This window comes from Coregonus clupeaformis, chromosome 34 (assembly GCF_020615455.1).
Source record: "Coregonus clupeaformis isolate EN_2021a chromosome 34, ASM2061545v1, whole genome shotgun sequence".
Taxonomy (NCBI): domain Eukaryota; kingdom Metazoa; phylum Chordata; class Actinopteri; order Salmoniformes; family Salmonidae; genus Coregonus; species Coregonus clupeaformis.
This window is the reverse complement of record NC_059225.1, coordinates 17,384,090-17,398,456: the sequence shown is the minus strand read 5'-3', so window position 1 is coordinate 17,398,456 and position 14,367 is coordinate 17,384,090.

The following is a 14,367-nucleotide window of genomic DNA, read 5'->3' as shown; positions in this document are numbered from 1 at the left end:
GATACACTGTCGATTTTGCAGGTTTTCCTACTTACAAAGCATGTAGAGGTCTGTAATTTTTATCATAGGTACACTTCAACTGTGAGAGACGGAATCTAAAACAAAAATCCAGAAAATCACATTGTATGATTTTTAAGTAATTAATTTGCATTTTATTGCATGACATAAGTATTTGATCCATCAGAAAAGCAGAACTTAATATTTGGTACAGAAACCTTTGTTTGCAATTACATAGATCATACGTTTCCTGTAGGTCTTGACCAGGTTTGCACACACTGCAGCAGGGATTTTGGCCCACTCCTCCATACAGACCTTCTCCAGATCCTTCAGGTTTTGGGGCTGTCACTGGGCAATACGGACTTTCAGCTCCCTCCAAAGATTTTCTATTGGGTTCAGGTCTGGAGACTGGCTAGGCCACTCCAGGACCTTGAGATGCTTCTTACGGAGCCACTCCTTAGTTGCCCTGGCTGTGTGTTTCGGGGTCGTTGTCATGCTGGAAGACCCAGCCACGACCCATCTTCAATGCTCTTACTGAGGGAAGGAGGTTGTTGGCCAAGATCTCGCGATACATGGCCCCATCCATCCTCCCCTCAATACGGTGCAGTCGTCCTGTCCCCTTTGCAGAAAAGCATCCCCAAAGAATGATGTTTCCACCTCCATGCTTCACGGTTGGGATGGTATTATTGGGGTTGTACTCATCCTTCTTCTTCCTCCAAACACGGCGAGTGGAGTTTAGACCAAAAAGCTCTATTTTTGTCTCATCAGACCACATGACCTTCTCCCATTCCTCCTCTGGATCATCCAGATGGTCATTGGCAAACTTCAGACGGGCCTGGACATGCGCTGGCTTGAGCAGGGGGACCTTGCGTGCGCAGCAGGATTTTAATCCATGACGGCGTAGTGTGTTACTAATGGTTTTCTTTGAGACTGTGTTCCCAGCTCTCTTCAGGTCATTGACCAGGTCCTGCCGTGTAGTTCTGGGCTGATCCCTCACCTTCCTCATGATCATTGATGCCCCACGAGGTGAGATCTTGCATGGAGCCCCAGACCGAGGGTGATTGACCGTCATCTTGAACTTCTTCCATTTTCTAATAATTGCGCCAACAGTTGTTGCCTTCTCACCAAGCTGCTTGCCTATTGTCCTGTAGCCCATCCCAGCCTTGTGCAGGTCTACAATTTTATCCCTGATGTCCTTACACAGCTCTCTGGTCTTGGCCATTGTGGAGAGGTTGGAGTCTGTTTGATTGAGTGTGTGGACAGGTGTCTTTTATACAGGTAACGAGTTCAAACAGGTGCAGTTAATACAGGTAATGAGTGGAGAACAGGAGGGCTTCTTAAAGAAAAACTAACAGGTCGGTGAGAGCCGGAATTCCTACTGGTTGGTAGGTGATCAAATACTTATGTCATGCAATAAAATGCATATGAATTACTTAAAAATCATACAATGTGATTTTCTGGATTTTTGTTTTAGATTCCGTCTCTCACAGTTGAAGCGTACCTATGAAAAAAATTACAGACGACCTCTACATGCTTTGTAAGTAGGAAAACCTGCAAAATCAGCAGTGTATCAAATACTTGTTCTCCCCACTGTATATATATATGAGTTATGCTGTTAGAGCTTGTGCCGAATACACTGAGGTGTTATAGGTGTCACGTTTATGGGCATGTTGCAGCAGTGTGTGGGAGGGAGAATCCAAGATGTGGGAAGTGTGCAGGCGGACTTGGGACAGATGGCTGTGTAGTTTAGGTGGAGAAATGTGTGTGTGCCAACTGTAGGGGTGCCCATGTTGCTGGGGATCGGAAGTGTCCGGTGTGAGGGAGGAAGGTTGAGGTGGCCAGGGTCAGAGTAGTGCAGAAGATGTCATATGCTGAGGCAGTGAAGAAAGTAGGAGGTTGGATCAAGGTTGAGGGATTCTGAAAGGATCTCTGTAAATAGTAGATCTGTGCCAGAACAAGAGGGATAGGCCAATGAGGGCTATATGTTTGAGTAAGGTTGGCTTCTTAGCGTTCATAGCGATGGTTATCAACTGTACTGCAGAGATGGAATGTAAGTCACAGAAAATAGATGTTCTAGTGGAAGCTGCAAAGAAGTACTTGGGGGTACGAGATTTGACTTCAGAAGAGTTACAGGCTGTGTTGAGTGGTAGTGTCCCATCCTCTCAGGTCATTGGCTTGGGTAGGATCAGATAGGGTTAAAGTAGTGGAATAAGGTGGTGGGTTTTAATGAATGTAGGGTTAGTTGGTTTATTTCATTTTTCCCATTTCCCCTTCTGTATCACAAAGTGTAATGGATTTATACTATAGTTCAGCTGGGGGCGGTAATGCAAAATAATTGGATGCCAACCACCGTTAAACCTCACAGACGAAGAAGTAGTAACGGTTTAGGGCAGGGTTCTTCAATTCCGGTCCTGGAGGGCCGAAACTCTTATTTTTTTCCATTTCTACCTGGTAGTTAATTGCACTCACCTGGTGTCCCAGGTCTGAATTAGCCCCTGATTAGAAGGAGAGGATGAAAAACAGAGGTGTTTCGGCCCTCCAGGACCGGAATTGAAGAACCCTGATTTAGGGTTTAGGATGTCCCAAGGAATCCGGATAGCAGTGACCGTTCATAGTGAGAGATGGGCATGGTATTTGAGAGCTTGGTGGCGAAACAGACATTCATTTCTTTGTTTTTTTAAAACAGGAAAAACTATGGCAACACAACAAGCGGCAGACAGGATTTGAGAGGGTCTGCCCCAGATAGTTTGCTTAGAGACGATGAAAATAATTACCAAGATATACTTCATCCGATTGAGGAGTAAGTATATTTAAGTTGTGATATTGTTAGGAAATATTTAGGCCTACTATGTTAAGGCAAATTGTTTATTTTCAAATAAATTTGATAACGTATTAACAAAGGCACATTGGCAATATGTGTCGATAGGGGAGTAGGCTAGTGTACAATAATAACATAATTTGATGTGTTAGTATTATTTATTTAATGGATGAATTAAATTGTAAATAAAAATATACACGCATGATGCTATAGGGCGGCAAGTAGCTTAGTGGTTAAGAGCGTTGTGCCAGTAACCGAAAGGTCGCTGGTTCTAATCCCCGAGCCGACTAGGTGAAAAATCTGTCGATGTGCCCTTGAGCAAGGCACTTAACCCTAATTGCTCTGGATAAGAGCGTCTGCTAAATGACTAAAATGTAAATATTCAGACACCTTGACTTTTTCCACATTTTGTTACATTACAGCCTTATTCTAAAATGGATTAAATAGTTCCCCCCCCTCATCTACACACACACACAAAATACCCCATAATGACAAAGCAAAAACTGTTTTTTTTGCTTTGTCTTGCAAATGTATTACAAATAAAACACTGAAATATCACCTTTACATAAGTATTCAGACCCTTTACTCAGTACTTTGTTGAAGCACCTTTGGCAGCGATTACAGCCTCAAGTCTTATTGGGTATGAAGCTACAAGCTTGGCACAGCAGTATATGGGGAGTTTCTCCCATTCTTCTCTGCAGATCCTCTCAAGCTCTGTCAGGTTGGATGGGGAGAGTCACTGCACAGCTATTTTCAGGTCTCTCCAGAGATGTTCGATTGGGTTCAAGTCCAGGCTCTGGCTGGGCCACTCAAGGACATTCAGAGACAGTCGGAGGTCCTGAGCGCTCTGGAACAGGTTTTCATCAAGGATCTCTCTGTACTTTGCTCCGTTCATCTTTGCCTCGATCCTGACTAGGGGAAAAACTAGGGGAAAAACATCCCCATAGCATGATGCTGCCACCACCATGCTTCACCGTAGGGATGGTGCCAGGTTTCCTCCAGACGAGACGCTTGACATTCAGGCCAAAGAGTTCAATCTTGGTTTCATCAGACCAGAGAATCTTGTTTCTCATGGTCTGAGAGTCTTTAGGTTCCTTTTGGAAAACTCCAAGCGTGCTGTCATGTGCCTTTAACTGAGGACTGGCTTCCGTCTGGCCACTCTACCATAAAGGCCTGATTGGTGGAGTGCTGCAGAGATGGTTGTCCTTCTGGAATGTAATACCCATCTCCACAGAGGAACTCTGGAGCTCTGTCAGAGTGACCATCGGGTTCTTGGTCACCTTCCTGACCAAGGGCCTTCTCCCCTAATTGCTCAGTTTGGCCAGGCGGCCAGCTCTAGGAAGTCTTAGTGGTACCAAACTTCTTCCATTTAAGAATGGAGGCCACTGTGTTCTTGGGGACCTTCAATGCTGCAGACATTTTTTGGTACCCTTCCCCAAATCTGTGCCTCGACACAATCATGTCTCGGAGTTCTACAGACAATTCCTTCGACCTCATGGCTTGGTTTTTGCTATGACATGCACTGGCAACTGTGGGACCTTATATAGACAGGTGTGCCTTTCCAAATAATGTCCAATCAATTGAATTTACTTCAGGTTTACTCCAATCAAGTTGTAGAAACATCTCAAAGATGATCAATGGAAACAGGATGCAGCTGAGCTCAATTTCGAGTTTCATCCTGCATTTTTGATTTTGTCCATCCACACCATTTGTTGAAAAATCAAAACGAATTCTGAACCAACTATATTAACTTGGTGACAGGTCGAAACACATGAAACATTTAGCTAGATAGTTTGCTGTTGCTAGCTAATTTGTCTTGGGATATAAACATTGGGTTGTTATTTTACCTGAAATGCACAAGGTCTTTTTTTCTGGATCTTTGTAGAATTTTGACCCATTTTGAGTCACACAAAATCGCTTGTTCTCTACTCCAACAATTAATCCACAGATAAAAAACTAGTTAGTTCTAGTAATCTCTCCTTTGTCAGTCTCTTCTTCTTCTTCTTCTGTGGACTTTATATGGCGGTTGGCAACCACCTTCAAGGTGCATTACCACCACCAACTGGACTGGAGTGTGGACCTCAGTTAATCTTTTAATGACACACGTGGGTATATGTTCCTAAAAACAAATGAGGACATGGGAGAGGCGGGACTTGCAGCGCTCAAGCGTCAAAAATAGAACCAAGTTCTATTTTAGCACCTGGCTACGCAGATGCTCGTTGATGCGCGCGAGCAGTTTAGATGAAATGATTTAATAACATGTATGTGTACATTTATTTTGCAACGTGAGTGGTGTGGTCAGCATGTTAGTCAAGAAGATGTGATGAGTCAGAGCAATGAATCAGCTTCACTGCAGCTGTTCAACCCACCACCCCCACCGCTCCCCTCCACAAGCAACCACATCCTATTCTCCTGTTCAACTGATTTGCTACCACACAGAAAAGGGCTGTACATACCACTGTGCCCATCTCAGTGCAACATGATCCATCCAAGGCCTCAGCTGGACACCTAAAATGTGAGAAATGTAAACAAGATGTGTGTGTGTGTGTGTGTGTGTGTGTGTGGATGGATGGAGTTCCAAGAGAAGACATGAGTGTGATGTGCCCTTCTGTGTCATTGTTGAAATGAAGATGGCAAAGGAGATAGTGATGTGAGCGAGAGCTTATGAAAATAAAGACCTCTTGGGATCTAAAATTAGTCCGGGGTGCCCTCTTGTGTCTCCTTTTTGTCATTGCTGATTAAAATTGACGTCAATAATGAGAGGAATGTAGCTTAAAAATAAATATGTAAATTTTCGTTGATTTTGTTTGTACTGTTGAAAAACTGATTTGGGCAGTAGTACCCAAAATATGTATTTGGTTGTTTCATGGATTTTTTTGGCCCCAAACACAAGTACAGCTATTTTCAAGATCTGGGGAACCACAATCTGGTGTTTAACATCTTATTTGTTATGGTTTGCAGTGCTTTTCACAATAAAAAACGTATCATTTCTACCCCAAAAATGCCTTACACTTTAAAATCGCCTAGAGCTATATTATTAATTTTGAAGCTTCTCATCTGCAGAAGGGTGAATTCATAAGATTTTGATTCGATTTTCTTTATTGTAGGTTCAAAAGAACCACGCTTTCCTCTTACATGGTAGACCTACTGCTTGTAACTGTATATATATATATATATTCTTCATTTTTGTTTTATTTTGACACTACCATTTGATTTAAACACCATATCAATTATGCATTCAAATAGTACACTGTCACCAAAAGAGAACCCTTTTTGGTTACAGGTATAACTATTTTTGGTTCCAGTAAGAACCCTTTTAGGTTCCATGTAGAACCCTCTGTGGAATGGAACTGAAAAGGGTTCTACCTGGAACCAAAAAGGGTTCTTCAAAGGGTTCTCCTATGGGGACAGCGGAATAACCTTTTTTTATATAAGAGTGTAGGCTTATATTGCAGTTGTGGTTCCGTGGTTTTCTGTAAAAAAAAAAAATGGTTCATTGGGTGGTGAGTTAAGATAATAAAAATACGGTGAAACATCCCCACTTTTAGCACACATTTGCAAGGAGGCAAAGTAGCGTACTTCTATGCATGCTGAGGCATGCGTGATCACTCCACATTGACAGGGCCGACAAAAAAAAGACATGCTCACATGCAAACAAAAGACAATAAAGAAATTGACAAAAATCGTAAATGTTATTAAAGAAAACCAAACGTGTTGGTCAAGTGTAGCAGTTTGAATAGTATTAACAGAAATTACCATAAATAAACATTGTAGATGATAAGTATGGGAATTAACGGTGAACGTTTACTGGTGGTGATACATATAATGGGGAATTGATCAACATTAACAAACAAAGGGTAGCCTAAGCAATCCACACAATGAAACAATAAATGCACACGATTTGTCGGGAGACAGAAACATGCCTTTAGTGCATCTTCGCACACCCATTCCTTCCTTGTCTAGACATTTTTTTATTATACTCAATACACATGGCCTAATCTTTACAAGGAATAGGCCTAGGTGTAACCTTAAAACCGTGGTCAGGTATAAAGCAGTAGTCATTTATGGAAAACAAATGAAAAATCAAAAGGGCCCATGCAGAGCATCAAAACCATTTTTTTTTTTATCGATACCTGTGTATTCATAAAAAGCAGAAGATAGTAAATATCATTAATCACAATGGTTAGACTATGCAAATGAATAGGAAAACGTTCAAACCTTACCAATAGGACTACATTTAGCCTAAATGGGAACACATACAGTGGGGAAAAAAAGTATTTAGTCAGCCACCAATTGTGCAAGTTCTCCCACTTAAAAAGATGAGAGAGGCCTGTAATTTTCATCATAGGTACACGTCAACTATGACAGACAAAATGAGAAAAAAAATCCAGAAAATCACATTGAAGGATTTTTAATGAATGTATTTGCAAATTATGGTGGAAAATAAGTATTTGGTCAATAACAAAAGTTTCTCAATACTTTGTTATATACCCTTTGTTGGCAATGACACAGGTCAAACGTTTTCTGTAAGTATTCACAAGGTTTTCACACACTGTTGCTGGTATTTTGGCCCATTCCTCCATGCAGATCTCCTCTAGAGCAGTGATGTTTTGGGGCTGTCGCTGGGCAACACGGACTTTCAACTCCCTCCAAAGATTTTGTATGGGGTTGAGATCTGGAGACTGGCTAGGCCACTCCAGGACCTTGAAATGCTTCTTACGAAGCCACTCCTTCGTTGCCCGGGCGGTGTGTTTGGGATCATTGTCATGCTGAAAGACCAGCCACGTTTCATCTTCAATGCCCTTGCTGATGGAAGGAGGTTTTCACTCAAAATCTCACGATACATGGCCCCATTCATTCTTTCCTTTACACGGATCAGTCGTCCTTTTTACCAAAAAGTTCTATTTTGGTTTCATCTGACCATATGACATTCTCCCAAACCTCTTCTGGATCATCCAAATGCACTCTAGCAAACTTCAGACGGGCCTGGATATGTACTGGCTTAAGCAGGGGGACACGTCTGGCACTGCAGGATTTGAGTCCCTGGCGGCGTAGTGTGTTACTGATGGTAGGCTTTGTTACTTTGGTCCCAGCTCTCTGCAGGTCATTCACTAGGTCCCCCCGTGTGGTTCTGGGATTTTTGCTCACCGTTCTTGTGATCATTTTGACCCCACGGGGTGAGATCTTGCGTGGAGCCCCAGATCGAGGGAGATTATCAGTGGTCTTGTATGTCTTCCATTTCCTAATAATTGCTCCCACCGTTGATTTCTTCAAACCAAGCTGCTTACCTATTGCAGATTCAGTCTTCCCAGCCTGGTGCAGGTCTACAATTTTGTTTCTGGTGTCCTTTGACAGCTCTTTGGTCTTGGCCATGGTGGAGTTTGGAGTGTGACTGTTTGAGGTTGTGGACAGGTGTCTTTTATACTGATAACAAGTTCAAACAGGTGCCATTAATACAGGTAATGAGTGGAGGACAGAGGAGCCTCTTAAATAAGAAGTTACAGGTCTGTGAGAGCCAGAAATCTTGCTTGTTTGTAGGTGACCAAATACTTATTTTCCACCATAAATTGCAAATAAATTCATAAAAAATCCTACAATGTGATTTTCTGGATTTTTTGTTTGTCTGTCATAGTTGACGTGTACCTATGATGAAAATTACAGGCCTCTCTCATCTTTTTAAGTGGGAGAACTTGCACAATTGGTGGCTGACTAAATACTTGTTTTCCCCACTGTATGGCATAGGGAGAAGTCACATGATAAGACACGCACTACACATATGTACACATGGATGTTTTATTGTAAATATGTGATAGTGGAGTAGTGGCCTGAGGGAACACGCTAAATGTATTGGGTAAAGTGTTATGAAATGTAATGTCATGTAATATTATAAATTGTATATAACTGCCTAAATGTTGCTGCACCCCAGGAAAAAGCTAATGGGGATCCTTAATAAATACGAGGGTGCAACTTTGGTTTTAGAAGTGGGGGGGGTCATTATGATATATTTTTATCCAGTCCGATAAACACTCCAAACAGCCTACCCGACCGCTCGGAAGTGTCTGCATGGTCCTAAAGCACACTGTTGCCTCATTTTGTATCACATTCCAATTATAAAACTAGTGGGGACAAAAATGCAATTTCAGAATGTGGGGGGGACATTCCCCCCCCCCCCGTCCCCAGTGAAAGTTGCACGCCTGATAAATACAAATACAAAAGGATCCTAGTGTCACGTCCTGGCTCTGGGGACTCTAGTATGTTGAGCCAGGGTGTGAGTTGTCATTTGTTTATGTTCTAGTTGTTGTATATCTATGTTGGCCAGGGTGGCTCCCAATCAGAGACGGCTGTAGCTCGTTGTCTCTGATTGGGAGTCATACTTAGGTAGCCGTTAGGCATTCATTATTTGTGGTTTCTTGTTCCGTGTTGGTTTGTTTATGTAACCAGGGACGTCACGTTTCATTTTGTTGTTTTGATCGTGTGATCATTCTAATAAATAAAATGTTCGCATTCAATGCTGCGCCTTGGTCCTCCTCTATGAATGACGATCGTGACAGAAGAAACCACCAAGATGTGACCAAGCAGCGTGTCCAGGAGCCATCGCCAGGGAGATCCCTAACAGATCTCCTTCGCCTCCTCGACTGGGTCAAGCCGAGTGAGGAAGAGAAGGGCTTGACATTGTGTCAGAAGGGCGAAAGGCTGGCGAGGGACATGGAGACCTGGTCCACGGGTAGGGGAGACGCCCAGAATTTTTTTAGGGGGGGGCTAACGCCGTGGACGACGGGCCAGCAGGAGACCGCGGCAGAGCGGCCCAGCGGATTGGCAGAGGAGGCCGCCAGGTTACGGGGGCCACTGGTCGAAGAGGGGGTGGAAGATGTAGAGGCACGGCGAGAGGTACTGGCGTGTGTTGCCAGTCCGGTCCGGCCTGTTCCTGATCCCCACGTAGGGCCAGTGGTGTGTGTTCCCAGTACGGTCCGGCCTGTTCCTGCCACTCGCACCAAGTCTACGGTGCGCATCGCCAGCCTCGGCCTGGCCCATTCCTGCTCCCCCGCACCAAGTCAGTGGTGCGTTTCGTCAGCCCTGTCCGGCCCGTTCCTGCTCTCCGCACCAAGTCTGTGGTGCGCGTCGCCAGCCCAGTCCGGCCCATTCCTGCTCCCCGCACCAAGTCTGTGGTGCGTTTCGTCAGCCCTGTCCGGCCCGTTCCTGCTCTCCGCACCAAGTCTGTGGTGCGCGTCGCCAGCCCAGTCCGGCCCATTCCTGCTCCCCCGCACCAAGTCTGTGGTGCGTTTGCGTCAGCCCTGTCCGGCCCGTTCCTGCTCTCCGCACCAAGTCTGTGGTGCGCGTCGCCAGCCCAGTCCGGCCCATTCCTGCTCCCCGCACCAAGTCAGTGGTGCGTTTCGTCAGCCCTGTCCGGCCCGTTCCTGCTCCCCGCACCAAGTCAGTGGTGCGCGTCGTCAGCCCGGCACGCGTCCCGTTCCTGCTCCCCGCACCAAGTCAGTGGTGCGCTTCGTCAGCCCGGTCCGGCCCGCTCCTGCTCCCCCACCAAGTCAGTGGTGCGTTTCGTCAGCCCGGCTCGGCCCGCTCCTGCTCCCCACACCAAGCCAGTGGTGTGCGTCGTCAGTCCGGCACGGCCCGTGCCTGTTCCACCGGTGGCGGGTCCGGCACCGGTCAGGTGCTGCGTCACGCCGGAGCTAGAGCAATCCGCTCCACCAGTGTTCAGTTCAGCTCTGTTCAGCAGGGCCAGACCGGACCAGGAGTACTTTGGGGGGTTAGAGAAGGAGTGGGGGTCATGTCCGGAGCCGGATCCGCCGCCGAGGCGGAGTGCCCACCCGGTCCCTCCCCTGTTGTATTTGGTTGGCGCGGTCGGAGTCCGCGCCTTTAGGGGGGGGGGTACTGTCACGCCCTGGCTCTGGGGACTCTAGTATGTTGAGCCAGGGTGTGAGTTTTCATTTGTTTATGTTCTAGTTGTTGTATATCTATGTTGGGCAGGGTGGCTCCCAATCAGAGACGGCTGTAGCTCGTTGTCTCTGATTGGGAGTCATACTTAGGTAGCCGTTAGGCATTCATTATTTGTGGTTTCTTGTTCCGTGTTGGTTTGTTTATGTAACCAGGGACGTCACGTTTCGTTTTGTTGTTTTGATCGTGTGATCATTCTAATAAATAAAATGTTTGCATTCAACGCTGCGCCTTGGTCCTCCTCTATGAATGACGATCGTGACACCTAGTCAGGCTGTTTGTCAAATCCAGATTAAATATAGGCCTTCATGTGTATCGAATCTGTAGGCGATAGTGGGCTAAATCAATGAGAAATATAGCTGAATTGTTCAGCCTGTTTCAGTTCCATTTAGGGAACTCTGGCCTCTTTCTAGAGCTCTGACTTTCCGACCTGAAGATCACTGACGTCATGATTTGACCTCGTATTTTTCTGAGTTCCCAGTTGTTTTGAACGCGGCATGATGACCAAGTTTCCGAATTGGAATTCTGAGTTGGATTCTTCCCAGTCGGAGCTAGTTTTTTTAGAGTTCCCAGTTGTCTTGAATGCACTGAAGTCGGAAGTCAGAGAGTTCCCAGTTGTTTTGAATGCGGCACTAGAGACCTAGGCTACCTCTTATTTTCTGAATAGGGCTCCAACAAAGAAGACTTCATGTCTATATTGATTTGAGAAATAGGCATATCTACACAGTAATGGTGGCTGGCTGCAAATCAACTAGCCTGATATTTTTTGATATGCCTATTTTAGCTAAATTGTCAAATTAAATGGATTAGATTACTCTGCCAATGAAAAATATTTTTTTTAACATGTAGGCTACACGTAGACATCATGTAGACGTTTATAAGGCATTCATGGTGAGATCTTTAATAATAAAGTGACACTTAAACTATCAATTGACGGGTAACGTGAAAGCATGATGTACACGTAAATGTCATGCAGACATTTTTAAGGCGTTTATGGTGAGATCTTTCATAATAAACTTACACGCAAACTGACATATGACGTGCATGATGTGTATGTGTCACACAGTGGCGATTTTAGCATGTAAATCTTGGTGGGGCAAACTCCCCCCCAAATTTTTTTTTTGAAATGCATGCCAGCAAAGCCACTACACAACACAACACTAAACAATACATTAATTGCACTATAAAGGTGACAAACGGTGCCCACAAACTGTTAGGGCCTACATAAAGCTGTCCCAACAGCAGAGCTTTCTTTTCAGCACCATGGAGTGAATCCTTACCACTGCTACACCTGGCTATCATCTGAGCCTGGTCTGGCAGTGAAACAGTTCATTCAGCCTCATTTACTGCCTTTAAAAAAAACATAGCTGATATGGCTGACTTGCTAAGACAAATGTGGTTTCTACTGACAATTGAGATGTACAAACTATGGCAGAAGGGGACGACGAGCAGATAAGAGGCAATCTGTAATTTCGATGAAGACATTAATGAGCGAGCTAGAACGGACATAGTCAATATAACTATTTGTTCAGCACTTTTGAAATGTACAGTGAAATAATTCAGAACATGGGCCATTCTCACAGTGTTCTCCCTGTATACCAAGTCAGAACCGTAGGATAAATAAAGGGGGCATATAAGCAGACAATGAAAGCTCTTACAATATTCAATGATTACATTTCTCTAAAACAGGCTATAGGCTACATGTGCACCACCAAGTCAGAACAGTAGGCTAAATTATGAGGGGGGAAAGGTACCAAATCCTTAGGGTGAGGCACATGGGCTACTAACAGCTTACTACACAACAAACACTTAGTATTACTTTCATGGCTACAGTATACATACAGTGGCTTGCGAAAGTATTCACCCTCCTTGGTATTTTTCCTATTTTGTTGCCTTACAACCTGGAATTAAAATTGATTTTGGGGGGGTTTGTATCATTTGATTTACTCAACATGCCTACCACTTTGAAGATGCAATATATTTTTTCTTGTGAAACAAACAAGAAATAAGACAAGAAAAACAGAAAACTTGAGCATGCATAACTATTCACCCCCCCAAAGTTAACACTTTGTAGAGCCACCTTTTGCAGCAATTACAGCTGCAAGTCTCTTGGGGTATGTCTCTATAAGATTGGCACATCTAGCCACTGGGATTTTTGTCCATTCTTCAAGGCAAAACAGCTCCAGCTCCTTCAAGTTGGATGGGTTCTGCTGGTGTACAGCAATCTTTAAGTCATACCACAGATTCTCAATTGGATTGAGGTCTGGGCTTTAACTAGACCATTCCAAGACATTTAAATGTTTCCCTTTAAACCACTTGAGTGTTGCTTTAGCAGTATGCTTAGGGTCATTGTCCTGCTGGAAGGTGAACCTCCATCTCAGTCTCAAATCTATGGAAGACTGAAACAGGTTTCCCTCAAGAATTTCCTCTTTGCCTGGTCCGTGAATTTTGGTGGGCGGCCCTTTCTTGGCAGGTTTGTTGTGGTGCCATATTCTTTCCATTTTTTAATAATGGATTTAATGGTGCTCCGTGGGATGTTCAAAGTTTCAGATATTTTTTTATAACCCAACCCTGATCTGTACTTCTCCACAACTTTGTCCCTGACCTGTTTGGAGAGCTCATTTGTCTTCATGGTGCAGCTTGCTTGGTGGTGTCCCTTGCTTAGTGGTGTTGCATACTTTGGGGCCTTTCAGAACAGGTGTATATATACTGAGATCATGTGACAGATCATGTGACACTTAGATTGCACACAGATGGACTTTATTTAACTAATTATGTGACTTCTGAAGGTAATTGGTTGCACCAGATCTTATTTAGGGGCATCATAGCAAAGGGGTGAATACATATGCACGCACCACTTTTTCGTTATTAATTTTTTCGTTCTTTTTTTCATTTAACTTCACCAATTTGGACTGTTTTGTGTATGTCCATTACATTAAATCCGAATAAAAATCCATTTAAATTACAGGTTGTAATGCAACAAAATTGGAAAAACGCCAAGGGGGATGAATACTTTTGCAAGGCATTGTATCTCCCTGGCATATTACATCATTTATGCAGCTGCATACAATACAATTTTGGACTCACCTTGTTGTGTTGTGCTCACTTGAACAGGAAGGTGGCACGGTGGTCCTTCATGGGCAATTTGTCATCAAACTTTGTCATCAAAGTCTGGCATTCTCTGGATTTATGGTGCTTTCAAGACAACTGGGAACTCTGAAAAAAACAAGGTTGAATCATGACATCAGTGATCTTCAGGTCGGAGCTCTAGAAAGAGTCCAGAGTTCCCAACTTGGAATTCCAAGTTGGATGACCGTATTTTTCCAGTCGGAGCTAGTTTTTTTCAGAGTTCCCAGTTGTGTTGAACTCGCTGAAGTCTGAGATTTCCCAGTTCTGAGTTTCCAGTTGTTTTGAATGCGGCAGAAGTCATGTGAATGTCATGTGAATGTTTATCCTTTTAAGCTTGAAAAAAAGAGACCCTTAAACCCAGACTTGGACCACTCACCCACTCCACTGAATAGCAGGCTAGTGATTGCTTTGCAATGCTTGCAGTTAGCCACTGATTCCTTCCAAACCACTCTTGTTGTGTAATGTTTTTGTCC